At 43.2% G+C, this 27,630-nt stretch overlaps 1 pseudogene; it reads right to left on the bottom strand.

The window, feature by feature from the left end:
* Positions 1–18,871: 18,871 nt before the first annotated feature.
* LOC129399734 (selenoprotein H-like) lies at positions 18,872–26,310 on the bottom strand (annotated as a pseudogene).
* Between the last annotated feature and the right edge of the window lie 1,320 nt (positions 26,311–27,630).

Raw genomic sequence — 27,630 nt, 5'->3', positions numbered from 1 at the left:
CTTGGCAACCTCAACAGGACACAGCTGCTTTCTGTGGGTCCCCTCCGGCCTCCCTCGGGGTCCTTCGCCTTTGCTCAGGACAGGCTGTGCCCACCCCCTGCCCGCCTGAGCCTCCCCCTGCCCCCAGAGCTCTGCCTCCCGGTCTCAGGGAGGTGTGGAGCCTGGACACTCACAGTCCCGCAGGCCTCAGCCTCGGGGTCTCGGCAGCTCCCCGCCGGCCTCTGTGGGTCCCCTCTGGTGGGACAGAAGCCCCTCGTGGTCTCCGGCAATGGCTTCCTCTCCAGCCCTTGACGAAATGGCGGAGCCCCAGGAGAAGGGGCGGACGGGAGTTGCAGCCCCGGTGTCTGATGGGAGGCCAGAAAAGAAACTCTGTTTCCAGGGCCGGGTCTTTCCAGAGAACTGAGACTGCAGGCACATCGTGTTCTCAGGACGTTGCGGATGATGAGTCCGGGCCGCAGCTGGGGGTGGGCAGACCCGCTGGCTGCAATCGGAGATGAGCTGCTCTGCCTCTGCATCCTGGTGCGCAGAGCTCTGCCTTCTCCACCTTCTTTCCAGGCCAGAGCCCTTCTCCCGACCTGAGCACTGGGTATCGTGCGCGGATACACGTGCATGCACCATCCACGTATATAGATAATGTGTGAGCACAGGTAGTGGATGTGAGCATACTTTTAAGACTGTCTCACAAAAATGCCACTTCCTTTTTCAGTTTAAGAGTTTCTAATGATTTTTTTTGAAAAACTTTTTCCCATCAACTTGTAGTGAATGTTTTCAAAGGTTTTTGATTTGGACCCAAAGTCAGATATGGTGATTTTATTGTAGTCGGGTTTGTTTGTTTGTTTGTTTGTTTGTTTGGAATATATTTTGCTCAGTTTTCTTTCATTTCTCTTTATATTGTTGTTGCCTAAGATCATCCACAGAAGGGCTGCCAGGCTCAAACAACAGTGATCCCAGGAGTACTGGGTACATGTGGGATCCAGGAGACTTGAACGCATGGCCATACCTTGCAAATTTGCAAGATTGGCACTCTACATCACTGTTCTATTCCTCCCGACCCTCAGTCAATTTTTTTTTGCTTTTTGGGTCACACTCAGCAATGCTCAGGGGTTACTCCTAGCTCTGCACTCAGGAATTACTCCTGCCGGTGCTTGGGAGACCATATGGGATGTTGGGAACCAAGCCAGGGTTGACTGCATGCAAGGCAAACACCCTACCTGCTGTGCTCATGCCCTCCTCAGTACATTTTTTTTAAATTTTTTTAGAGAATCATTGTGATGTACAGTTACAAACTTATGAACTTTTGTGTTTGCATTTTACTCATACAATGATCGTTTACCCATCCCTCCACCAGTGCTCATTCACCTCCATCAATGATCCCAGTATCTCTCTTACCACCCCCACCCCATCCCCCACCACCCCATCCTGCCTCTGTGGCAGGGCATTCCCCTTTGTTCTCTCTCCTTTTGGGTGTTATAATTTGCAATAGAGGTATTGAGTGGCCATCATGTTCAGTCTATAGTCTACTTTAAGCTCGCATCTTCCAACCCGAATGGGTCCTCCCGACATCCTCTACTTGGTGTTCCCTTCTCTCCTCAGTACATACTTAACTGGAAACTGTCATGGCAATTATTGTATAATGCAAAATTTCATTTTCTTTAGTTGAACTTAATGAATTTATACAGTATTCTGTTGAAAATCTTTAAATTTGATGTAGTGTATTTGTTGCTTAAATTAAAGAATTTTCTGCAGGTTTCAGAAAACTCGATTAGTTCATGAACCCACAAACACAGTAACGTGACTCCCCCTGGTACTCTAGGTAATGCTCCTGCACCCACATATAGTGAAGAGCTCCCTGGGCTCCCCATAAATGAAGTGATTCCTCCCTGGATAACCCCCATTAAACCCAATTGTTCACAGTTATCCTCAGAGTCACAATCATCCTCCATAAGGGTATCCCAGGACCATCACCAACAGGCCAGCCAGACACCTGGCTTAGGATGAAAGAGAAGTTTTTCATTGTTGAAAGGTGGTTCTCAACATTCCTTCCTTAATGGTCAGCTGCTTAGTGCAGTATTAGAGGTACAGGAACCCTACCAGATCAGATATCTTGTCATGCAATGCATGCTGGAGGCAGGCCCCAACTTGTGCTGGCTCCTTCTTACCGTTTAGCCCTTTCTCTTCTTGGCTGCTTGCAGTGCCCTTCTCAGGAAGGCTCTCTAGAGTGATAGACAAGTCTCCCAGAAGTGATGGGCCCTGAGAGGACTATAGTGAGGACCTTTGGGATCACTGAAGACTCCAGCAGCTGCTACCTCCCCTGTAGTGTCCGCAAAGAGGACAGAGACAGTGGTATAGGAGGGAGATTTAGCATTCCCTTTCTTGGCCTTGAACAGCTGGCCATTTTCCAGATGTGTTTCGTCTTGTGGGTCCTGAATTTCTTCCTCAACCTTGAAGGTCACAAACTTATCACAGTGTGACAAGGCAATATGTGTCATACAGACAGCAGGTGTGTGCTAGTTGGTGCTTGACGGATTGCAGGACACAGAGAGGAAGTATCAGAGCTTCACCATACATGTATAATCTTTGAGGTTCTTACAAATATGGCTTAAATTCTTGGCAAAGATAAACATGAAATGATCTTTCACATATAAAAGTGCAGAGGAGAAAAGTACAGCAACAAAAAAAGCCAACTTAAATGAAACTGGATAAGTGTTAGATAACATTTGATTGTCTTTGCTCCTCCCCAGAGAGCTTAAGTTTATTGAGCTACTCCCACAACAGTGCCCCTGAGGCACACCCAATTCCATCAAGCACTAATAATCCTATATTGCTTTTCTCTTTCCTTTATGTCACCTGCAAGGCTTAGCAATGTCCTTTTTGTATAAACACAGAAAGACAGTTAATGCAAAGCTTTTGTAACATGGGAGTTAATTGACTCCAAATAATATTTACTCCTGGGCATCCATCATATTTACCTGACTTAAGACTCAGTTGTCCTTACTTTCTAACACCCCCAAAGGAGGGTCCCGACGAAAGGATTGGATGGACCCAGGGCAAGTTGTAAGCTACCTTGGCATTGAAAGGGGACAAGCGAAGCACTATAAGTGGTCATGGAACAACTTATGTTTATGTCATGACCAAAAAAAGAAGTAACTGAATGAGGACCCTGCTGGGGTTAGGATAGACTAACTTGGCCTGAGAACTATAGTCTAGGATATATCACAAGATGTCCCTAGGAAGAACCAACCTTTAAACTTAATATATCTCTTACTGTGTTCTACAAAATAGACTATAAATATTATAAGAAGTAAATTCACTATGATTGTTTAAATGGATTAGTAGCTGAGGAAAAGAGAAAGCAATAAACCCTAGGTGGAATCCTGCCCTTGAGCAGATCTTCTAGTAATCTAGAGTGATGAACCCTCAGATGAGATTTTGTCCTTGAGTTAATCTCCTAGAACTTCCCCTGGAGTGGCTTTACCTCTGCTTGCTGTTATGACAATGTTCAATCCCACTTATGTGTACCCTTACCTTCTTGATTTCTACATAACTATGCTGTAAGGGGAGAGTGGAGACTATGATGAAGATAAGGACTAGGATGAGAACTAAGAGGACTTTGAGGTCTACAAGGAGACTAGGATTATGGAACTATGATGACTGGGACTATGACCAAAACTATGACTACGATTGTTTTTTAAGGGGAGAGATTGGACTATGCTGAGGAGGAGAGAGAAATTAACTATCAACCAGCCTGGGGCCCTGTTTCTCTGTCCCCCCGGTCCTTTGCCTGTCCATCACTGTGGGACAGTCCTGGGAGGCATCTCTAAGCCACCGAACGCTCTCGTCCCCTGAGCCCCCATGCCGGTTATTTTTTTTTTGAAACACAAAGATAAGGACCACAGAGTTGAGCTCTGTTGTCAGAGGCAGATGAGATAAGGCATCCAGAGTATCTGGGAGAGTTCAGTTCACTGTGTTACAGGAATGTGAAGACACTGGTGGTGGTTTTAGACAGTTACATATAACTTTCAAGGTATATATTGAGTCTCAAAGGCACACCGTCATGAAATCTAATGGTACCTCAATAAGACCTTTGGACATTTTGAAACAAAGTGAACTTACCTAGGTTAAATTAAGAGATGTAATCAGTCTCACTGGCTCTGTTCTTCTGGGTAGATGTCGCCTAAAATGGGAAGGAAAGGATTATATATCCTGGGGCAGAGGTGGAATAGCTTCAGTTCTTATCTGATATTGGGGTCGGGTCACTGAACAAACCTCCTCTGTTTGTCTGTGAGGATCATCTCTGTGTTACGGTCTTCCCAGGATCACCCATAATCCTAAATAAGGAGATTGTTGGCTTTGACAGCCTCTGGAATTCCTGCAGCTGACAGGAATTCTGAGAAGTCAAGTCTCTCAGAACAAGTTCCTCCCATCCTGACACCTACATCTGTAAGTTCCAAGGGACCAGCCATATAGCACAAATAGGTAACATCCTCTTTTGTTCTGGATTTTGGGGTATATTCCATCATCTCTTGGCTCTCACTGGACTCATCAATACCTTGGACTGTCCTCTGCGTAGTCTACGTTCCTTCAACAGTCAGATGTCTTCTGAGATTCAGCCCTGTTTCTCCTGTGACCTGAAAAAAACCATAAAGATGTTGCACATGCACCTCCTCTACCCTGCCCACAAACACCCTGTTCCCCTTGATCAAAAAGGCTGGGGATTATGATTCTAGCCTAACTGTTTCCCTATATCCATCGCAGTGGTTTTTGTTGGTTGCATATACCTATCGAGGCATGTACTGAAGCTGTGGGTAATTCTTCACCTCTTCCACACATGACCTTATTCTGCCCATTAGTATCAGATTCTATACCCTTAAGACCCTCACATCACCTGTAGGACTCCTCACAGATGTGACTGTGTCACTCAGGGCCATTGCAGGACAGATAATGTAATGGCATCAAGAATCTATATGAACCTTGTTTTCTTTATTATTATTTTTTCTTTTTGGGTCACACCCGGCAATGCACAGGGGTCACTCATGGCTCTGCACTCAGGAATTACCCCTGGCGGTGCTCAGGGGACCATATGGGATGCTGGGAATCGTACCCGGGTCGGCCGTGTGCAACACAAATGCCCTACCCGCTGTGCTATCACTCCAGCCCCTGAACCTTGTTTTCTTATGTGAAGAAACATTCTGTCCACAGAAAGTCCCTAAACTGGCATTCTGGAAGGTTCTGGCACTATTACTCCTGTCCAAAAGTGTTGCCCTCTGCTTAACAAATACCACCTCTCAGACAAGTTCTCCCAAATACACAGTATAGAAATAAAGACCATTTGTCTTTATCCAGTTTATCCAGTCAGTGACCATTGCTGACTAGATTTCAGTCATCACCATGAGCCAGCCAGGTAGAATTCTGTGGGCATACTATATTGGTAGCAGTCCCATCAGGAGTATGTCAGGAGTATTTCTGCTAATCGAAGGCCCAGCTCTGCTATTAATTCTGAGTTTTCATTCTCAGATTCAGGAGAACTGAAAAAAGGATTCTACTGGAAATAGGTTTGAGGGGCTGGAGAGATAATACAGCGAGTAAGGTGCTTGCTTTGCACGCAGTCGACCTGGGTTTGAACCCTGGCATCCCATATGGTCCTCATATCATGCTATGTGTGATTCCTGAGAGCAGAGTCAGGAGATACTCCTGAGCAACCGCTGGATATGGCCTCAAAACAAAACAAACAGTTTTGATGTAGGGGTGATTAGGGCCACACTCAACAGTGCTTACTCTTGTCTGGCCCTCCATGGTCGATGCAGTGACATTTATTGAACTGGAGTGGCAGGCAGGTACAGACACTGGTCCAGACACAGGCAGTCCGGCAGGTCCACGGTACTCTCTCTGTTATCCCAAGAAATCCTTCCTTTTGGGACTGCCAGATCAGACACCAGAGGTGTCCTGTGTTTTAATATCTCGTTTTCGATGGGTCCCTCTCCCTCTGCCGGGGTCCTCATCAGAACTCTGATATCTTTTGATCTGAGGCCCTTCACCTTATATCAACTCCACAGCTTTCATATCCCCATAAAAGGAAGTCAGGAGAGATCTACACAGGTAATCTGCCTTGAGACCTCCCAGCATGTACTCTATGCTGGCCTCGAGGTTTCCTCAGTCATCTCTCAGTCATCTCTGAGTCCTAACAGGACAGGAATACTGCTACTCTCTGATACCTTAAAATCTGTATTCAGAGAGCACGACTCTAACTACTTCTCTATCCACTCTTATGTACCCAGCCCAATTCAGATAGCAGCAATGGGCAGCAACATTCTTTCTAGGAGATTAAAGACAGAAGAATATTAACTCAGATCCTCACAATAATGATAGATGCAGTCTGTATACACTCTCAATTAGCCTGATGCTCTTTTCCTTACACCAAATCCTGAAGCTCTCCTATATAGAGATGTGAAAATCAGAAGACCCTAGGGGCTGGAGAGCTAGTACAGAAGGTAAGGTGTTTGCCTTGCATGCAGCCGACCAGGGTTGAATCCCCAACATACCACATGGTCCTCTGTGCACTGCCAGGAATAATTCCTGTGTGCAGAAGCAGGAGTCAACCCTGAGCATCGCAAAATGTGGTGCAAAAAAAAAAACAAAAAAAAATAAGAAAGGAAATCAGAAGACCCAAAGGTGATGATGCAGCCCTATTGCTTAGTCCGACCCTCCACTACCCCACTCCCAACTCGTAGGCATTTTGTGGTTCAATCCTTTATAGTTGTCAAGATACCTCAATCCTGCCAGAGAGATCACATTTCAATTCTCATGGAAATGAGCACCTTCTGAAAATCAGAGTTATACCTATATAAAATAGGAAATAAAATAAATCTCAGATCAGCAACTTAATCAAAGAACTTGAAAATCTAGGAAAAGAACACAAATGAATCCCAAACTTAGTAAAAAGGAAATAATAATAATGAGCATAAATATTAATGATACAGAATTTAAACAAACAACCAAGTTCAACAAGTACAGCACCAGGTTTTTAACGCTTAAATAAATATGACAACCCAGCCCTAAGTGTGACCCACAGGAAAGAAGAGAGAAAGCCCAAATATATTGGCTATTACCCAAAGAGAAAGAAATTAAGACTCAGAATGGTAAACAATATTTTAAAATTAATTTTCTAAGTGGTCATTACAAACAATTCTATACCACAGATCTGGTAAACTTAGAAGAAATGGACGAACTCTTAAACTCAAACCTCCTAAAACTGAATGAGAAGAAAATAGAAAATGCAAGCAGAAAAATTGTGAGCAACAAAACTCAAACAGTAATTTAAAATCTCCCCAGGAGAAGCCCTGGTACATACATGTTCACTGATGAGACTTATCAAGACTTCAAAAAAAGGCTTAGTACCTATAGTCCTCAAGCACTTCCAAATGTATTAAGCCATTATTATTCTAGTACCCATAGCAGATATAGATATTACTAAAATAAAAAAAATAAGAAGGGCCAAGAAGATAACGCCAAAGATAAAGCTCTTATCTTGCATTTGGCGGAAATATTTTGATATTTATCACCTCATATAACCCCGAGGCAATACCAGGATTGTTCCCTAAGCATAGAGTTGGAAGTATAGAAAGCTGTGATTTGTCCCCACCCCACAACACACACACAGAAAAGGGAAAATTACAAACCAATATCCCTGATAAGCATCAAAGAGAGAAGAGCAGCAGTGCTGCCCAATGCGGCGGAAGCCGGGAAAAGTATTCGCAGTGCTCGCCTGTCCTTCACCAACTACAAGATCAAGATGACTGCCCCACCCCACAACACACAAACAGAAAAGGGAAAATTATAAACCAATATCCCTTATGAGCATAAGTGCAAAAACTCCTCAATATATCCTAGCATATTGAACTGTACAACATATAAAAAAGATTATTCCTCATGATCAAGTGCAACATCGACGAGGAATACCATCGACTGGTTCAGCACCTCCATGATTGCGTGAAAAATGCCGAGAGTGAAAAAGCCACAAACAGACACCTGTTTTCGGAAACTCTCGAGCTCATTTGCCAACGTGGTCTGGCATGAGCCTCAGGCAACCACAAGCTAACGTCTGAGCTCACAAAGCTGTGCAGAAAAGCGATAAAGGAAGACCTCAAAGAGAGAAGAGCAGCAGTGTTGGCCGATGCAGCAGAAGGCGAGACAAGTATTCGCAATATTCTCCTGTCTTTCGCCAACTACAAGACCAAGATGACTGCCCTTAGACATCCTGATGGATCTATCACATCTTCCAGAAGGGCAATGGAGAGGATTATTCACGACTTCTACTCAGATCTCTTCGACAGCCATGTCCACCTACCCAAATACCCAATTCCGCAAGATGGATATGTCGTTCTCAACGTCCTCCCTTCCGAAATCCGACATTATTTCATCGGTAAAGATGCGTACAGCACCCAGTCCAGACAAGGTCAGACCCGAATATCTGAAGAATCTGCCGCCACTATTCGTCAATACACTGGCTCGGCTCTTCACATGCTACCAGTCCATATGCAAGGTTCCATCCCAATGGAAAACCAGCAGGACCATTCTGTTGTACAAGAAGGGAGACATCCACAACATTGGCAATTATCGCCCAATCTGTCTTTTGTTCGTATTCTACAAGTTGTTCACCCGAATCATCCTGAATAAAATAAGCAGACAACTAGACAAAGAAAACCATGCGAGCAAGCCAGGATCCAAAAAGGATTTAGCACAATCAACAATATTCACACAGTGACCAAGCTCATTGAACTTTCACAAGAGTTCAAGATGCCACTCTGTCTAACGTTTATCGATTTAAAGAAGGCCTTCAATTCTGTTGAGACTGAAGCTGTCATCGAAGCCCTAGCCAAACAGTGTTCAAACTCAGTACATCAAGATCCTCTGAGAGCTGTATTACGGATTCACCACCAGGATCTCACCATTCTACAAGGAAGTGATCATTAACGTAAAGAGAGGGGTTCAGCAGGGTGATACCATTTCACCAAAACTCTTCAGTGCTACCCTTGAGAACGTCATGCGACAACTGGAATGGGAAGGAATGGGAGTGAAGATAGACAGTTGGCAACTACACCACCTCCAAGTCGCTGATGACATCGTTCTCATAGCGCCAAACATTAGCCAAGCAGCACAAATGCTGGCCAACTTCGACAGCGAGTGTGGAAAGGTCAGACTGCAGCTGAATCTCACCAAAACAATGTTCATGGAAAACCAACTAGTCTCTGATGTTCCATTTGCTCTCAATGGAACAAACATCGCCGAATGCAGCAGCCCTGTGTACCTGGGTCGAAAACTCAACATGAGGAATAACTTGGCGCCAAAACTGCGCAGGAGGAAAAGAGCACTGTGCAATGCCTTCAAGAGCATAGAAGAAGTGGTTAAGAGGACGAAGAACCTCCAGCTCCAGGCACATCTTTTCGTCTCCACCGTTCTTCGTGCACTAACATATGCCTCAGAGACCTGAGCCCTATGCAAACAGGATGAGAATGCTATTTGGATATCCCAAATAGGAATTGAAAGAGCCACGCTAGGAGTATCATGTTTCACTCAAGTGAGAGAAGGAATGCGGAGTTCTGACCTCTGTCGATAGTCAAGAATTAGGGAAGCTGTCTCGTTTGCCAAGGCATCAAAAATCCCATGGCCGGACACGTAATGTGATTCAGAGATGACCACTGGACTGACTAGAGCTGTTACAAACTGGATTCCACGGGACGTCAAAAAACCGCGTGGCTGCCCAACAAGGAAATGGTCTGACTTCTTCGTCAAAACCCTGAATGAACGATTTGAGGCTCTTTCTGTTCCTGGAGAGAGCAGATATCATTGGGCTACACGGACACGCAACAGGAACAAATGGAGATGTTACTGGTGCCCGCTCAAGCAAATCGAAGATCAACAGGATGACAAGTGACAAGTGTGACAAGTTATCAAGTGCAATTCATTTGTGGCATGCAAACCCATACAACATGGTCATTTCAAATGATATTATACACTATACTCAGCAAGAGAAAAGATAAAAGTAGTAGGGTTGTGGCAGAGAGATGTGGCAGTGGGTGAGTGGGTGAGTTGTATGCCTTGGACAAGGCTGAACTTGGTTCAGTCCTTGGCACTTGTTCTATAAACCCTGCCAGCAGTGATCCCTGAGCACAGAGCCAGGAGAAAACCCAACCACAGTCAGTTGTGGCACAAAACAGAAGAAAATTATATAATCATATCAATTGATAAAGTGAGAGCATTTGACAAACTCCAATACCTATTTAAGATAAAAAGCCTAAAACTTCAGGGCTAGAGAGATTTTGTAGGGAGTAGGGTGACTGTTTTGCATACAGCCCACCAGGCTTGATTCCCAGCAGTCTATAGGGTCTCTGAATCACTGAGCACAGAGCCTGGAGTAAGCCATGAGTACAGTCAAGTCTGATTCCCCAAAAAACAAAAGAAGGAGATAAAATCCCTCAACCAAGTAGGGAGATAAGGAACCATTCTCAGTATAATAATGGATACTTGTAACAAAATGATAGTGAGGATCATAGGAAAAGGTGAAAAATTCAAAGGCTTCCTTCTGAGATCATTCACGGGCCAGAGTGTACATTTTCTTTATTGTTTAAGATATTATTGGGAGTGATAGCACAGCAGTAGGGCATTCACCTTGTGCGCAGCCAACCTGTGTTCATTTCCTCCACCCCTCTTAGAGAGCCCAGCAAGCTACCGAGAGTATTGCGCCTGCACGGCAGAGCTTGGCAAGCTACCCATGGTGTACTCGATATGCCAAAACAGTAACAATAAGTCTCACAATGAGAGATATTACTGGTGCCCCCTCGATCAAATCGATGAGCAACGGGATGACAGTGACAGATTCTTGGGAGTACTAGTCACAACAATTTGACAAGGAAAAGAAATGATATGATTCAAACTAGAAAACAATTTAATTTCTTATTATTTTTAGATGGCATGATAATATACATTAGAGGTACCTAAAGTTACCACTAACATACTCTTTTAAAAGTGAAACAAAACAGAAAAATAGTAAGTTACAAAATAAATAGTAATATGTATATAATATGAGATAAAGATATTTGTTTTTTAAAAGAAAACTGTGTCCAGGAACCTCAAGTACCTATGAATTTATTTTTTAAATATCTGATGGATCAATACCTTGAAAACAAATAGTCACTTAACAAAATAAATAAAAGAGAACACCAGGAAATATAAAATCACTACATTGTTATGGACTGGAGATTTATCACTGTTAAGAGGACAACCCTACCCCAAGTATTGTATCTATTCAGTGCAACCCCCACAAAAATTCCCCCACAATAATTCAATGACATTCTTCAAGGACTTAGAAGGAAAACTAAAGGAATATATATGGAACCATAAAACTCCCTGAATAGACAAAGTCATTCTGAGAAAAAAGAAGTTCAGGTGAATTGTAGTGAATTGTAGTTCCTGAATTTAAGTTAGACTCAAAAGCTACAGTGATCAAAATAGCATGGTGCTGCTATAAGGATAGACTGGTTGTACAAATGGATTAGAACAAAGAGCTCATAGATAAACCCTCAGACAAATGCACAGTTAATCTATGACAAAAGATCTTGGAGCATGAAGTGGAGTAAGGAAAATATCTTCAATAATTGGATCTAAGATAAATAAATAATCACATGTAAAAATGAAAATTTATCTTTATCTCAACTAGTACACAAAGTTAGTTCAGATTGTACTAACAATGTCAAGAACAGAGCTGAATATATAAAATAGAGTTTTTGGGGAAAGACAGAATAGTTAGGTGTATAGACTTAAAAGTTGTTTTCAATAATTTTATCTCAATGACAAAGATAACAGAAACAAAAGTAAACATGTAAGACAACTTGAAAACAAAAAGTTTTTATAAGAATTGGTGAGATATTTGAGACACAATACGTGGTTAAAGCTTTCTCTTGCCTAGCAGGTGACCAAACTAGGTTAATTGCCCACACTACATGTTCTCCTATGGGCACAGCCAAAAGGGATCCCTGAGCACAGAGTGAGGATTTATCCTGATGAACAGAGTCAGAAATAGGCACAAAACCAAAAGAAAAATAATGAGAGGAAATATAAGTGACATTTCCACAAAGAGAAAGGCCAAGAAGTAATATTAGGTAAAGAGTTTGTCATCACCTATTATCAGGAAAAAAATAAATTGATAAGAATGATCTCAAATCAGTGAGCATAGCAAAAACAAAGAAAGTGGGACAGACCCAGTGCCAGTTGGGATGTGATGTGATAAAAAATATCTCTAGTGAAATATTTTCTGGTTCAGTCCCTATGGAAAACAGTGTTAAGAATTCTCCAAAAACTAAGACTAGCGCTCCCCTAAGACACACCTATTCCACTTCTTGGCATCCACCCTCAAACACAAAAACATAAATTAGCAAAATTACATGCATAACAATATTCAGTTGCGCACTTAGTACAATATTCCGGTTATGGATAGAACTCAGTCTTGTTGAAGACATACAAAATGGAAGACTATGCAGCCATAACAGATGATGAGTTCATGCACTCAAGTGAAACCTGAACGAAAAGGAGGGAATCGCAGTAAGGAAGAAGGACAGATACCAGATATTTTCACTAAGCTGTGATAGAGAAACAAGGGAGTAGGAAGTATGAAATGAAGGCAAACCCTTACTATTTTACTAAATAAATGAGAATGCTAAAGCAGGAGAATTTGGGTAGTGGTGAAGACAGTGATGGTATTTGAAGATGCTGATTTGGGATATTTGGTATATAAAGGCAGTTTACAAGGCCCTGGATTTTTTTGTGGTTTAGAGGTTAGGTAATTGCTCACATCAAAACCATGAGACATCAATATTATAAACACGTGAAAAACAGTCACCAAGGAGGACCAGGAAGGTCTAGAGAAGGAAACTTGGGTAATTGGTTGAGCAACAAAGACCCTACAGGTAGGTTTGGAGATAGAACAATGAATGTGTGAAATTTTTATGGAAGGCTGTGTAAATCATGGTGCTTAAATTTTTAAAAATTGCGATCAGTCCCTGCGAATAGAAACGAGCCACCTCTCAGCAGACCTGAGACTCTACTCCTTGACAACTAATCTCCAGTCACTGAACATGAGGACCAAAGCTCATCACTAGCTTGAGGTCTTCCAGAAATGATAGAAGACGGGCATCTGTGGGGCCCAGGTTAACTCGGTCTTTAGGGGGAACTGCGGCCTTTCTCCTTACACAGAGATGCAGGAGCCCCCTACCCTGACAAAATGACTTGGGATTCCTCCTGTGGGGCCACCAGGTGGAGTCGAGAGTCTGTTCCTCAGGGCTCCCTCTGGAGCTTTGCTCTGATTGGGAGAAAGATCCATGAAGCCCAGTGCCTGGAGTCCTCAGACCCTATCGGATTCCCTGAGCTCTGAGGAAGTAGGGCAGTGAGAACTGTGCACCCCACATCCCCATCTGGACTTTCTCAGTTGTGATAATGAGTCCCTTCTGTCCTCCCTTGCGGTACATACCTTGACTCCTCAGCGAGCTGGACCCTCCTGCCTCACTCCTGAATCCAACTCCCCACACGGAGCTCCTGGCTGCAACTTTCACGTGGAAGTGAGGCAAGGTCACTTCCGGTTGGCAGTCGTTTGGGATCCCAGGACTTCCGGGAGAACAGAAATGGGTTCCAAGGGATTTCGCTGTCCTCTCTCACCTTCACCTTGACTCCAGCAGGGCTACTCCTGCCCACCAACACCTCAGCCTGCTCCCCTCGTCCAAGGCTCTGAATCCCTGAGTTCAGAGGAGGTGAGGGATGGGAACGTGAAACTCCAGAACCATACCTGGGCCCTTCGCGTAGTAGCTGGGCTCAGTGTCTCCTGTCTCCGTGGAACAGGTGCCCGTCACCTTCCCACATAGGAGACTCCCATCCAACCGGCGCACAAAGGGCTGAGTCCCAGGAGGAGGCGCTGAAAGAGCTGCTGCACTAAGGGAGGTCCTAGAACAAACTATCCTATTTCCAGGAGTTCTCCTTAGCGGGAAACACAGACTTTGGACACACTGTGTTCTAAGGCTCTGAAGACTGAACTGTCTGAGCAGCATCTGGGGCTTGGGCAAAAGTTGGATTCAGAGGTGACATTCCACTGCGAGTGCACTGATTCTACCTTTTCCACGTTCCTTCTCCCCCAGAATTATTCCACTCCCCTACCTGTTGCTAGAGGGTTAATTACAGGAGTATTACTTGTGCAAAGATGCACATGACTATTCATACCACATATATTGACTAAAATGCTTTATAAACTTATACATTTATGTAAGTTATTAATTTATATACTTTAGGTTTACTTTGATACGCAGTGCCTACCTTGAGAAAGCATAACATTCTGATGCTCAATATTTTTATTCTAAACTTTTAAAATGTATTTTACTCATAACATTTTTTGGTAGACTAGTCCTCTCCCAGGAGGTTCCAGGTGGTCATTGACAATCATTTGGAGTAAAATGCATCAGTGGTCTTTGTGCGATTGTGTTGGAAATAGGTTTTTGGTGAACTGTCACTGAAAATCTTCCACTCTAATGTAGTCAAATGCTTATTTTTTCTTTGCAGTCATTATTTAAAATATTTTTTCTTTTCTTTGATTTCATTTTATCTGGTGGTGCTTAGAATCACAGAGCTAAAAGGAGTGAACTGCCATGATCAAAGTTTGTGTATGTGGATTGATAAAATTATTTAAACTCATGACCATATGCTTGCAAGCTTGCAAGTCAGGCACCCTATACTACTGATTTATTTTTCTGGACCCTCATTGCATTCTTAATAAAGGGAATTGGAATGGAAAGAATTGGATAATGCTAAGTTGTATGTCCCTCTGTTGGCCACAGTCTATTCATTTAATTCATTATTCTGTTGAAGAATCTAAAGATTAATTGATATATTCCTTGCTAGAATTAAAATGAGCTTTCTGTAGGCAGTGGAAAGTTGGATCGCTTCTTGATGCAGACACACATGCCAAAGCTTTTAATTGGTAAACTCAGAAGATTAACATTTAGGATTATTATGTCAACAGCAATTTTAAAAATCTTTTTCTTTCAGCACCATAATTTACAATAATGCTAATAATGAAACTTATAATTATTTAATTACAATTAATTATTATAATTATATAATATATCATTATATGTGATCTATATAATTATTGTGATTAATTATGAATAATGTTAATTATAAAATTTAAGGAATACAATGTTCTAACTACACACCCCCCGCTAATTTCTCATGGTCATTTCATTCCAATCCCACACCCTGCCCCTCGGGGTTTACTCAGTTCTGTAGGCCAACTTTCACAATCTGATCCCATTGGAAATTTAGCAGTCTCTTAACATGTTTCTTTATACTTTATATCAGAGGAATCCTCTCAAATACTTTCAGTCAGAAGGAGGGGGTAGTTTGTGGTTCTTTGTTCTTTTGTCCTTCCCTGATTCTCCTCTCTCCAATTTCTAGTTTCTCCTGCTCTCATGTTTTAATTCGCTATTATGTTTGAATTGCCATTCCAATGTCTTATCTTTATCACCTCTAGATAATTGTAATGATGTTATTGTGACCATTAAATATAGAATTTTAACTCTGACACATCCCCCCAAATATATGACCATCTAATCTTTGATAAGGGAGCAAGAAATGTGAAGTGGAGCAAGGAAAGCATGTTTACCAAATTGTGCTGGCAAAACTGGACAGCTACATGCAAAAAAATGTGCTTAGACCTCCACCTATCACCATGTACAAAAGTCAGATGAAAATGGATTAAAGACCTCAACATCAGACCAGAATCCCTAAGGTACATTGAAGACAAGGTCGGCAAAACCCTCCACGACATTGAAGACACTAGTATCTTCAAAGCTGACATGCCACTGGCCAAGCAAGTGAGAACAGAGATAAATAAATGGGACTATCTCAAACTAAGAAACTTCTGCACCTCAAAAGAAACAGGGACTAAAGTACAAAGACAATCTACAGAATGGGAAAGGATATTTACACAGTACCCATCCGATAAAGGGTTGATATCAAGGATATACAAGGCACTGGTTGAACTCCACAAGAAGAAAACTGCCAACCCGATCAAAAAATGGGGTGATGAAACGAACAGAAACTTTCCCAAAGAAGAAATCCGAATGGCTCAGAGGCACATGAGAAAATGTTCCACATCACTAATCATCAGGGAGATGGAGATCAAAACAACAATGAGATATCATCTCACACCACAGAGACTGGTCCACATTCCCCCCCTCCAAAAAAAAAAACAACCGGTGTTGGCTTGGATGTGAGGAGAAAGGGACTCTTCTTCACTGCTGGTGGGAATGCCGACTGGTTCAGCCCTTTCAGAAAACAATATGGACGATTCTCAAAAAATTAGAAATTGAGCTTCCATTTCACTCAGCAATACTACTCCTGGGAATACATCCCGGATAGGCAAAAAGGTATAGTAGAGATGGCATCTGCATTTCTATGTTCATTGCAGCACTGTTTACAATAGCCAGAATCTGGAAAAAACCAGAGTGCCCCAAAACAGATGACTGGTTAAAGAAACTCTGGTACATCTACACAATGGAATACTATGTAGCTGTCAGAAAACATGAAGTCATGAAATTTGCATATAAATGGATCAACATGGAAAGTATCATGTTGAGTGAAATGAGTCAGAAAGAAAGAGACAGACATAGAAAGATTGCACTCATATGTGGAATATAATATAACTGAGAAGTACAAGTTGGCAGTGATGCAATTTCTGGCAGATATTTCTCTGGACTTAGTTACTAAAATAATAAAATACAGAAACCCAAAACCGTGAGGCCGCTAAGTGCAGTCACTCGGCCTCATACCTCTTCATTCTCAGCAATGGAAAACAAATTATCAAATGCTTCATTTTCAGCAGGTTCGACTTTAGGGGGGGAGACTCTCCAAACAATAATAGTGAGTTTTGTTGAAATATTGAATGCAATCAAAGTGAAAGTAAAGCGAAATTTATCAGTTACACAGGCGGGGGTGGCTAAGGGTGTGGGGGGACAGGGTGGAGCTATACTGTGATTCTTGGTGGTGGAATATGTGCACTGGTGAAGGAATGGGTGTTCAAGCATTGTATAACTGAGACTTAAACCTGAAAACTTTGTAACTTTCCACAATGTGACTCAATAATTTTTTTTTAAAAAGTCAGATTGTGAAAAATATGTATATAGGATTTTATAATTATTGCCCATGGGACAGATTTTTACTCTCCCCCCACACCTACTTGCTTGTTTTTGGTGTCTGATTGCCTTTCTACACTTTTTAATTCATTACTTTTTCATTTTAAAGACATCCCTTTAGATTTATTGCAATGTCAGTTTAATGCCTATGGTTTTCTTTAATTTTTATTTGTTAAGTCCCTTATCTCTCATATTCTTAATGATAACATAGGATAAAGTGCCACAATTAAAATTCCTTTGTATCAGCACTTTAAATATATTCTGTCATTCCCTTTTGGCCTGGAAGGATTTCACTAAGAAATCTGTAGATTTTTCTGTAGGAAGTTCCTTGTCAATTACAGTTTTTTCTACAGAGTATTTTAAATATCTCTTTTGCCACTGTAATTTTACTGTGGCTCAATGGGTAACTGTATTTAATTTGAATGGACCTCTTTGGAGATTTTTGGGTATGTGTGTTTTCTCCCACAATGTTGGTAAAATTTAATCTATAATTTCTTCAAATAATATTTCTATTACTTTTTTTTAAATTTATTTATTTATTTTATTGAATCACCATGTGGAAAGTTACAAAGCTTTCAGGCTTAAGTCTCAGTTATACAATGCACGAACACCCATCCCTTCACCAGTGCACATATTTCACCACCAAGAACGACAGTAAACCTACCCCCCACCCCCCTACCCCCCAGCCCCTCACCCTGCCTGTGTAGCTGATAAATTTCACTTTACTTTTTCTTTACTTTGATTACATTAAATATTTCAACAAAAACTCACTATTATTGTTTGGAGTTTCCACCCCCAAAGTCGGACCTGCTGGAAAAGAAGCATTTGATAATTTTTTTCCATTGCTGAGAATGAAGAGACATGAGGTCAGTTTTGGATTTCTGTATTTTAGTATTTTAATATTTAATTCCAGAGAAATTTCTGACAGAAGTTACCTCATTGCAAGCTCGTACCTCTCTGCTACTTTTTATTCCACAGATGAGTGAAATCTTTCTATGTTTGTCTCTTTCTTTCTGACTCATTTCACTCAACATGATACTTTCCATGTTGATCCATTTATATGCAAATTTCATTACTTCATATATCCTAACAGCTGCATAGTATTCCATTGTGTAGATGTACCAAAGTTCTTTAACCAGTCATCTGTTTTGGGGCACTCTGTTTTTTTCCAGATCGTGGCTATTGTAAACAGTGTGCAATGAACATAGAAATGCAGATATCATTTCTACTATACTTTTTTGCCTATCCTGGATATAGTCCCAGGAGTGATATTGCTGGGCCAAATGGGAGCTCAATTTCTAAAATTTCTAATGTTTTGAGAATTGTCCATATTGTTTTGCAAAAAGGCTGAACAAGTTGGCATTCCCACCAGCAGTGTAGAAGAGTCCCTTTCTCCCCACATCCACACCAACACCAGTTGCTTTTTTTTTTACTATTCAAACGCTTTATTCCAACTTTTGTTAAGCAAACCAAATCCAAGACTTTCAGTGCCTTACTGGGGTTTCCTGAACTGTCATTTCTGGAGAGAAAGAAACTTGACTTCAGGCACATGACTGACGTTTGGTCATGTTCCATCATAGATGCTCCAACACCACCAGAACAGAAAGCTCATTCGCGAGGGCGTCCCTACGGGAGGTGCTTCTTCAGTCCACCACAAGCTCCTGCGGCTCCGGGAACTTGAGTTTGCGCGGGGCCCCTTCTTAATCCCAGTCCAGAGCTGCGCACGGCTGCCGTCCGGGCACAGCAGTGTCACCTCGAAGCTGCCCCACCGGGGCTTGGCGGGGTTCACCTTAACGGGCAGCTCTGGGGCCGCCTGGCGCAGCGCCTGGCTCAGGGCTGCGGCGTTGCACCTGTTGACGCGTCAGCTGGTGCAGCGCTCGATGACGACCACCGTCTCCTCCACCTCCAGCAGCTTGCTGCCCACCTTCTCCCGCTTCTCGGCCATCGCCACCAGCGCCGCCGCCTCGGCTTTGCACTTCTTCTCGCACGGGGCCGTGGCGCCCTGGCGTGGACAGAGGGCGGCGGGAGGGTCGGCTGCTGGCGTTGGGCACACGCGGTCTGGGGGCCACCACTTGCTTTTTTTATTTTTTGAATGTGGGCCAGTCTCTGTGGTGGGAGATGATATCTCATTGTTGTTTCGATCTGCATCTCCCTGATGATTAGTGATGTGGAACATTTTCTCATGTGCCTCACAGCCATTCGGATTTCTTCTTTGGGGAAGTTTCTGTTCATTTCATCACACAATTTTTTGATTGAGTCGGCAGTTTTCTTCTTGTGGAGTTCAACCAGTACTTTGTATATCCTTGATATCAACCCCTTATCGGATGGGTATTGGGTAAATTTCTTTTCCCATTCTGTAGGCTATCTTTGTCCTTTGTTCCCTGTATCTTTTGAGGTGCAGTAGTTTCTTGGTTAAAGGTAGTCCCATTTATTTATCTCTGTTTTCACTTGCTTGGCCAGTGGCATGTCATCTTTGAAGATACCGTTGGCTACAATGTTGTAGAGGGTTTTGCCCACCTTGTCTTCAATATACCTTAGGAATTATGGTCTGATGTTGAGGTCTTTAATCCATTTTTATCTGACTTTTGTACTTGGTGATAGGTGGAGATCTGAGTCCATTTTTTTTCATGTTGCTGTCCAGTTTTGCCAGCACAATTTGGTAAACAAGCTTTCCTTACTCCACTTCACATTTCTTTCTCCCTTATCAAAGATTAGATGATCATATATTTGGGGGGGTGTCAGAATATTAAAAACTTTTCCATTGGTCTGCGGCTCTGCCTTTTTTGTAGTACCATGCTGTTTTAATTACAACCGCTTTGTAGTAGAGTTTGAAGTTGGGGAGGTTGATTCCTCCCATTTTCTTTTTCCCAAGAATTGCTTTAGCTATTCGTGGGGGCTTATTGTTCCATATGAATTTCAAGAGTGCTTGCTCCATTTCTTTGAAGAGTGTCAATGGTATCCTTATATGGATCTTATTGAATTTGTACAATGCTTTGGGGAGTATTGCCATTTTGATAATATTAATTCTTCCAATCCATGAGCAGGGGATATCTTTCCATTTTCTCGTGTCTTCTTATTTCCTGAAGTAACGTTTTGTAGTTTGCTTTATACAAGTCATTTATTTGATCGTTTGAGGCACAATTGTGAATTTGATTGCTTTTATCATGTCGTTTTCTTCTCTCTTATTATTTGCGTATAGGAAAGCCACGGAATTTTGGGTGTTCATTCTCATTTTTGAGATAACATCAGGTCACATGACTTTATCTGGCATTTTTGGGGGGTGGGGGAGGATCGGCCTCACACTTCCTCAAAGCAAAGCAGGTTGATTAACTTCCTAGACAATGATTTAAACCAATAAACTGGACAGGCTCCTCCGGCTCTTGAATGACCATGATCCCAGAGGCACACAAACCAATCTCGTAACCCAGCTGTTTTTGGCAGAAATGCATCTGGACTGTGCATTAAACTATGGCATCATGCCACCCGGGTTGGGGAAAGGTGTTGTCCCTTCTGCCTTTTCGCCCTGGCGATACAATGGCCGCCACCTTTCAGAGCCTATTGGACAGCCAGGTACAAGACTGCAGTGACAAGGCATGCGGGGCCTCACAGGATGGTAAGTGGAAACAGCCTTTCTCCCCACCCCAACAAAGCCCCTAGTTGCCACCCACGAAAAGCTCCTCGGCTCCTGAACAGCCATAATCCCAGAGGCATACAAACCAATCTCAGAACCTAGCAACTTTTGGCAGAAATCCTTCCAGAGTTATTACCAAAATATCAGAAATCCAAAATTGCAAGGTCACTATTGTGACGATGAGACATCATATACTTTTCATAATCATCAATAGAAAACAAATTATCTAATGATGCCTTATTGGCAGGTCTGATTGTTGGGGAAAATTCCAAATAATAATGGTGGGTCTTTTCTGCAGAGAAGCAATAAAGGAAGACCTCAAAGAGAGAAGAGCAGCAGTGTTGGCCGATGCAGCAGAAGGTGAGAAAAGTATTCGAAATGCTCGCCTGTCCTTTGCCAACTACAAAACTAAGGTGACTGCCCTCTGACATCCTGATGGATCTATCACATCTTCCAGAAGGGCAATGGAGAGGATTATTCATGACTTGTACTCGGATCTCTTAGACAGCCACGTCCACCTGCCTACATACCAAATTCTGCAGAATGGATATGTCGTTCCCAACATCCTCCCTTCTGAAATCCGACGTGCCATATCATCGGTAAAGACACATATAGCACTGAGTCCAGAAAAAGTCAGACCCGAACACCTTAGGAATCTGCCGCCACTGGGGCTGGAGCGATAGCATAGCTGGTAGGGCGTTTGCCTTGCACGCGGCCAACCCAAGTTCGAATCCCAGCATCCCATATGGTCCCCTGAGCACTGCCAGGAGTAATTTCTGAGTGCAGAGCCAGGACCCTGTGCATTGCCAGGTGTGGCCCAAAAAGCAAAAAAAAAAAAAAAAAAAAAAAGAATCTGCCGCCACTACTCATCAATACACTGGCTCGGCTCTTCACACGCTACCAGTCCATATGCAAGGTTCCGTCCCAATGGAAAACCAGCAGGACCATTCTGTTGTACAAGAAGGGAGACATCCACAACATTAGCAACTATCGCCCAATCTGACTTTTGTCCGCTGTCTACAAGTTGTTCACTCAAATCATCCTGAATAGAATAGGCAGAACACTAGACGAAGGACAATTATGTGAGCAAGCTGGGTTCCGAAAAGGATTCAGCACAACTGACCATATCCACACAGTGACCAAGCTCACTGAAGTTTCAAGATGCCACTCTGTCTAATGTTCATCGATTTAAAGAAGGCCTTTGATTCTGTTGAGACTGAAGTGGTCATCGAAGCCCTAGCCAAACACGGCGTTCAAACTCAATACATAAGGATCTTCCACGAGCTGTATTACAGATTCACCACCAGGATCTCATCATTCTATAAGGAAGTGATCATTGACTTAAAGAGAGGGGTTCAGCAGGGTGATACCATTTCACCGAAACTCTTCAGTGCCACCCTCGAGAACGTCATGTGATGATTGGAATGGGAAGTTATGGGAGTGAAGATAGATGGTCGGCAATTACACCACCTCTGCTTCGCTGATGACATCATACTAATAACAACAAACATTAGCCAAGTGGCACAAATGCTGGCCGACTTCGACATCGAGTGTGGAAAGGTCGGACTGCAGCTGAATCTCACCAAAACAATGTTCATGAAAGATGAACTCGTCCCTGATGTTCCATTTACTCTCAATGGAGCGAACATCTCAGAGTGCAGCAGCTATGTGTACCTGGGTCGAGAACTCAACATGAGGAATGACTTGGTGGTAGAACTGCACAGGAGGAAGAGAGCAGCATGGTATACCTTCAAGAGCATCGAAGAAGTGGTTAAGAGGACGAAGAAACTCTAGCTCCAGGAACATCTTTACCTCTCCACTGTTCTTCTTGCATTAACATATGCCTCAGAGACCTGGGCCCTACGAAAACAGGATGAGAATGCTATTCGGGTATACCAAAGAGGAATTAAAAGAACTGCACTTGGAGTATCATGTTTCACTCAAGTGAGAGAAGGAATCCGGAGTTCCGACCTCCGTCGATGGTCAAGAATCAGGGACGCTGTCTCATTTGCCAAGGCGTCAAAAATCAGATGGGCCGGACAATGCGATTCAGAGACGGCTGGTGGACTAGAGCTGTTACGGACTGGATTTCATGGGATGACAAAAGACCGCGTTGCCGCCCACCTACAAGATGGTCAGACTTCTTCGTCAAAACCCTGAATGAGAGCCATGTCTCCAGACTGTGAAATAAGCTTTTGCCCCATGCTGGCTTAGGGGGCAAATATCCTTCTCCCTTGGTTTTTCTTCCCTCCGGGAGGAAGCGGTGTGGCGTCCGCCATTTTATGGAACTTTTAAACAGGTATGGACTTGGTGGCGCAGGAAAAAAAATGTGTTTTGAAATTGAAACAGCAGGACACTTGTGCAGTCTCGGGCCGGGGCCAGTGCCGCCTCGAGCTCTGCCGAGATTCGACCCGGGTGGCCATGCCTTTGCACAGCCGCTTTGCTGCTGAACAACCAGGATCCAGATACAGCTATATTACTTGGGGTCCCAGCGAGTGCTTTCAGCCATGTCTCCAGACTGTGAACTAAGCTTTTGCTCCATGCTGCTCCAGGAAGGGAAATGATGCAATTTCGAACTTAAATCTCCCTGGACTTAATTACTAAAATACAGAAATCCTAAATCACGCGGTAGTGGCCGTGCGACTTTATATCTCTTCATTCTCATTAGTGGAAAACTAATTATCAAATGTTTCCTTGTCAATAGGGTCGTATTCTTGGGGGATAAACTCCAACAAGAATAGTGAGTTCTGTGTTGAAACTCCAACAACAATAGTGAGTTTTGTGTTGAAATATGGAATGTAATCAAGGTAAAGAGAAAAGGAAGTGAAATTTATCAGTTATGCAAGGGGGGTAGGGGGTTGAGGGGGTGGGAGGTATACTGGGTTTTTTTTGGGGGGTGGTGGAATATGGGCACTGGTGAAATGATGGGTGTTTAAGCATTGTATAACTGAGACATAAGCCTTAGAACTTTGTAACTTTCCACATGGTGATTCAATAAAATAAATAAAAAAAAATAAAAACCCTGAACGAGAGGGCTGGAGGGATAGCACAGAGGGTAGAGGATTTGCCTTGCACGAGGCCAACCCGGGTTCCATTCCCAGCATCCCATATGGTCCACTGAGCACCGCCAGGAGTAATTCCTGAGTGCAAAGCCAGGACATGCAAAGCCCCTGAGCATCGCCGGGTGTGACCCGAAAAGCAAAAAAAGAAAGAAAGAAAGAAAGAAAGAAAGAAAGAAAGATAGAAAGAAAGAAAGAAAGAAAGAAAGAAAGAAAGAAAGAAAGAAAGAAAGAAAGAAAGAAAGAAAGAAAGAAAGAAAGAAAGAAAGAAAGAAAGAACAAAACCTGAATGAATACTTTAAGCTTCTCCATGTTCCTAGAGTGAGCAGAGATACCATTGGACTATAGTAGCACGCAACAGAGACAAATGGAGATGTTACTGGTGCCCACTCAAGCAAATAGAAGATCAGTGGGATGACAAGTGATACAAGTGATACAATGGTGGGTCTTTTGTCGAAATATTGAATATAATCAAAGTAGAGACAGTAAAATGGAAATCATCTGCCACACGGACAGGAGGAGGGGTGGGATGAGGGGTATACTTGGATTCATGGTGGTGGATAATGTGCACTGGTGAAGGAATGGGTGTTCGATCATTGTATGACCAGGACTTAAACTTTAAACCTTTGTAATTGGGCTTGGGCTCCGGCTGAGATTCGACCCGGGTGGCCATGCCTCTGCACAGCCGCGTGAATGCCGAACGAGCAAGAACCAGAGACAGCTATAAGACTTGGGGTTCTGGCGAGTGCTTGCAACCATGTATGCGGACTGTTAACTAAGTTTTTGCCCCACGCCGGCTAACGGAGGAAATATCCTTCTCCCTTGGTCTCTCCTCCCTCCCGGGGGAGAAGACGTGGTTTCCGACACTTTATGGGTCCTTTGAGCAGGTATGAACTTTGTGGTGTGGAAAAAAAAATGTGTGCTTTGAACTTGAAACCGGGACACCTGAGCAGGCTCGGTCCGGGGCCGGAGCTCGGGCTCCGGCCGAGATTCGACCCGGGTGGCCATGCCTCTGCACAGCCGTGTGAATGCCGAACGAGCAGGAACCAGAGGCAGCTATAAGACTTGGGGTTCCAGAGAGTGCTTACAACCATGTATCCAGACTGTGAACTAAGCTTTTGCTCCATGCTGCTCCAGGAAGGGAAATGATTCAATTTCCAACTTTAATCTCCCTGGATTTAATTACTAAAATACAGAAATTGCAAACCGCGTGGGCGCTACCGCAGCCACGCGACTTTTTATCTCTTCATTCTCATCAGTGGAAAACTCAATATCAAATATTTCCTTGTCAATAGGGCTGTATTCTTGGGGGATAAAATCCAACAAAAAGAGTGAGTCTGTGTTGAAACTCCAACAACAATAGTGAGTTTTGTGTTGAAATATGGAATGTAATCAAGGTAAAGAGAAGAGTGAAATTTATCAGTTACCCAGGCGGGGGGGGTGAGGGTGGGAGGCATACTGGGGTTTTTGGTGGTGGAATATGGGCACTGGTGAAGGGACGGGTGTTTGAACATTGTATAACTGAGACATAAGCCTGAGAACTTTGTAACTTTTCACATGGTGATTCAATAAAATAAATTAAAAAAAGCTTTGCAATTGTTCTCACGGTGATTCAATAAATAATATAAATAAATAAATAAATAAATAAATAAATAAATAAATAAATAAAATAAACCAACTTCTATTGAATTCTGATTGGAAGCATCTCCTGGAATAATCCCTCTGGTGGCCACTTTCTAGAATGCACTAGTGAAAATTTCAATACAATAGTTTTACTGTGGGGAAATTAAAAGCCCTAGGTCTTCTCACACCTTGATAAACTTTGTATGGGCAAGAATGGTTTCATAGTCAGCACATGGAGAACCCATGGTTAGTGGTGGGTCCTGATGGATCAGTTGTGTCCAGCTAGGGAGGCGGGGCACATAATCAAGGTTATCCTCATGGGAACAGCAGTGGGCAGCTGGGCAGCTTGCTACGTTCCAGTAGTGGACAGCAGGAAACTCTGGAGAAGGGTAATAGACTTTTGGAAAGTTCTTGGAGTGTACAGAAATACCCACAAAGGGCAATCAGTTGTCAGAAAGCTCTGCCTCAGGTCAACATCCAGTCAGGATTGGTTTCGTTTTTCTGGTGACCTTATGCTTTCTTACATTTTACTACTTTGTAAACAGTCTGACTTTTTGATTTTGGGAGACATGATTGAATGGGAAGGAGAGAGAAGAATGAGAGCACAGAAGATGTTCTGAGACAGGGACAGTGAGAACCTAAATGGTGCAGAGGAGTTCCCAGCAGTCTGTTTCAGTCCTCGCGCTCTATAATCTCAGGACTCTCACGAGCCCATGAGCTTCAAGTTGTTCATCTGTGAGGAAGCTTTGTTGTTTATGAGACTGTACATGATGGCCTGATAAAAGTGGCACAAAAGTAATTTTTTTTGTTTTCTGGGGAGGTGGGGGCTTGCTATACACAGTTGCATTCCAAGGTCTGTCATCTTAAATCACTAGTTGCAGTGGTTCTTGGTGCCAGTAATTATATATGAGCATCTAATATGTAAAAATTAAGCTCACCCATTAATAGGTCTCTCTGGGTATGCAGAAAAAATTCTTGATGAGTAGTAGTAATTCTAAACATCATAAGACACTCCCTACTCATTTTCCATAATTACCACACCATATTTGATTGGAGGCAAAATGGCACCGATGCCACCCGAACCCCTTGTGCTCTTCCAAACCCAGTTCATCATCTCACCTTAGACAATGTGCGTGCTGAGGCACGCCAGGCATGGATTGCTCTACATGTAATCCCTGCTGGAACTCTATGCGTGATTCCTGATGTGTTGACATTGACAGCTGTTTTGCAAGATTCCGACAGAATGGCGTCGGCAAGGCACGGAGGAACTGTGATGGCAGCCGCAGCGTCGCTGCCTGCCCCAGCTGGGCCGAGTCACAGTGCCGTCGGACATTGAGCCATAATAGCAGTGCATGCAGTAGCTCATCCACCGTGGGGTGCTGTCAGCCAACCACCAGGTGACCTGGGACTTGGCGCAGGTGTTCGACCTGGCACAGACCCTTTGCGATAGGGTCCTGCTCTGCCAGCTGCTCAACAAACTCCGGGTGCACTCCATCAACCTCAAGATCAATCTGAGGCCGCAGATGTCCCAGGTGCTGCCCAGAGGTGCAGGCAGGTGCGTGTTTGTCAGTGTGCAGATCGTTACAATATGCCAGTTGACAAAAAGCTTACATTCAGTAGACTGAGAACACATGTAAAGGCAATTTAGAGGCCACCCCAAAAGCCTCCATCCCTCTTGGAGAGCCCAGCAAGCTACCAAGAATATCCCGCCCGCACAGTAGAGCATGGAAAGCTACCCATGGTGTACTCAACATGCCAGAAACAGTAACAACAACAGCCCTCATTCCCTCATCCTGAAAGATAACTAGTGTGCCATAAGGCTACACTAGCACGTGACAGGGACGAATGGAGACATTACTGGCACCCGCTCGAGCAAATCAATGAACAACGGGATGACAGTAACAGTGACAGTCCCTCCCGCACAACAGAGCCTGGCAAGCAACCTGTGGCATATTCAATATGCCAAAAGCACTAACAAGTCTCACAATGGAGACGTTACTGGTGCCCACTCGAGCAAAATCGATGAACAACAGGATGACAGTGCTACAGTGCAGTACTTAAAAGTTAGTTTTGCGTTGGGGCTGGAGTG

Source organism: Sorex araneus, chromosome X (assembly GCF_027595985.1).
Source record: "Sorex araneus isolate mSorAra2 chromosome X, mSorAra2.pri, whole genome shotgun sequence".
Classification (NCBI taxonomy): Eukaryota; Metazoa; Chordata; class Mammalia; order Eulipotyphla; family Soricidae; genus Sorex; species Sorex araneus.
Note: the sequence above shows the minus strand (reverse complement) of the source record. Positions and strands in the feature narration are given on the sequence as shown.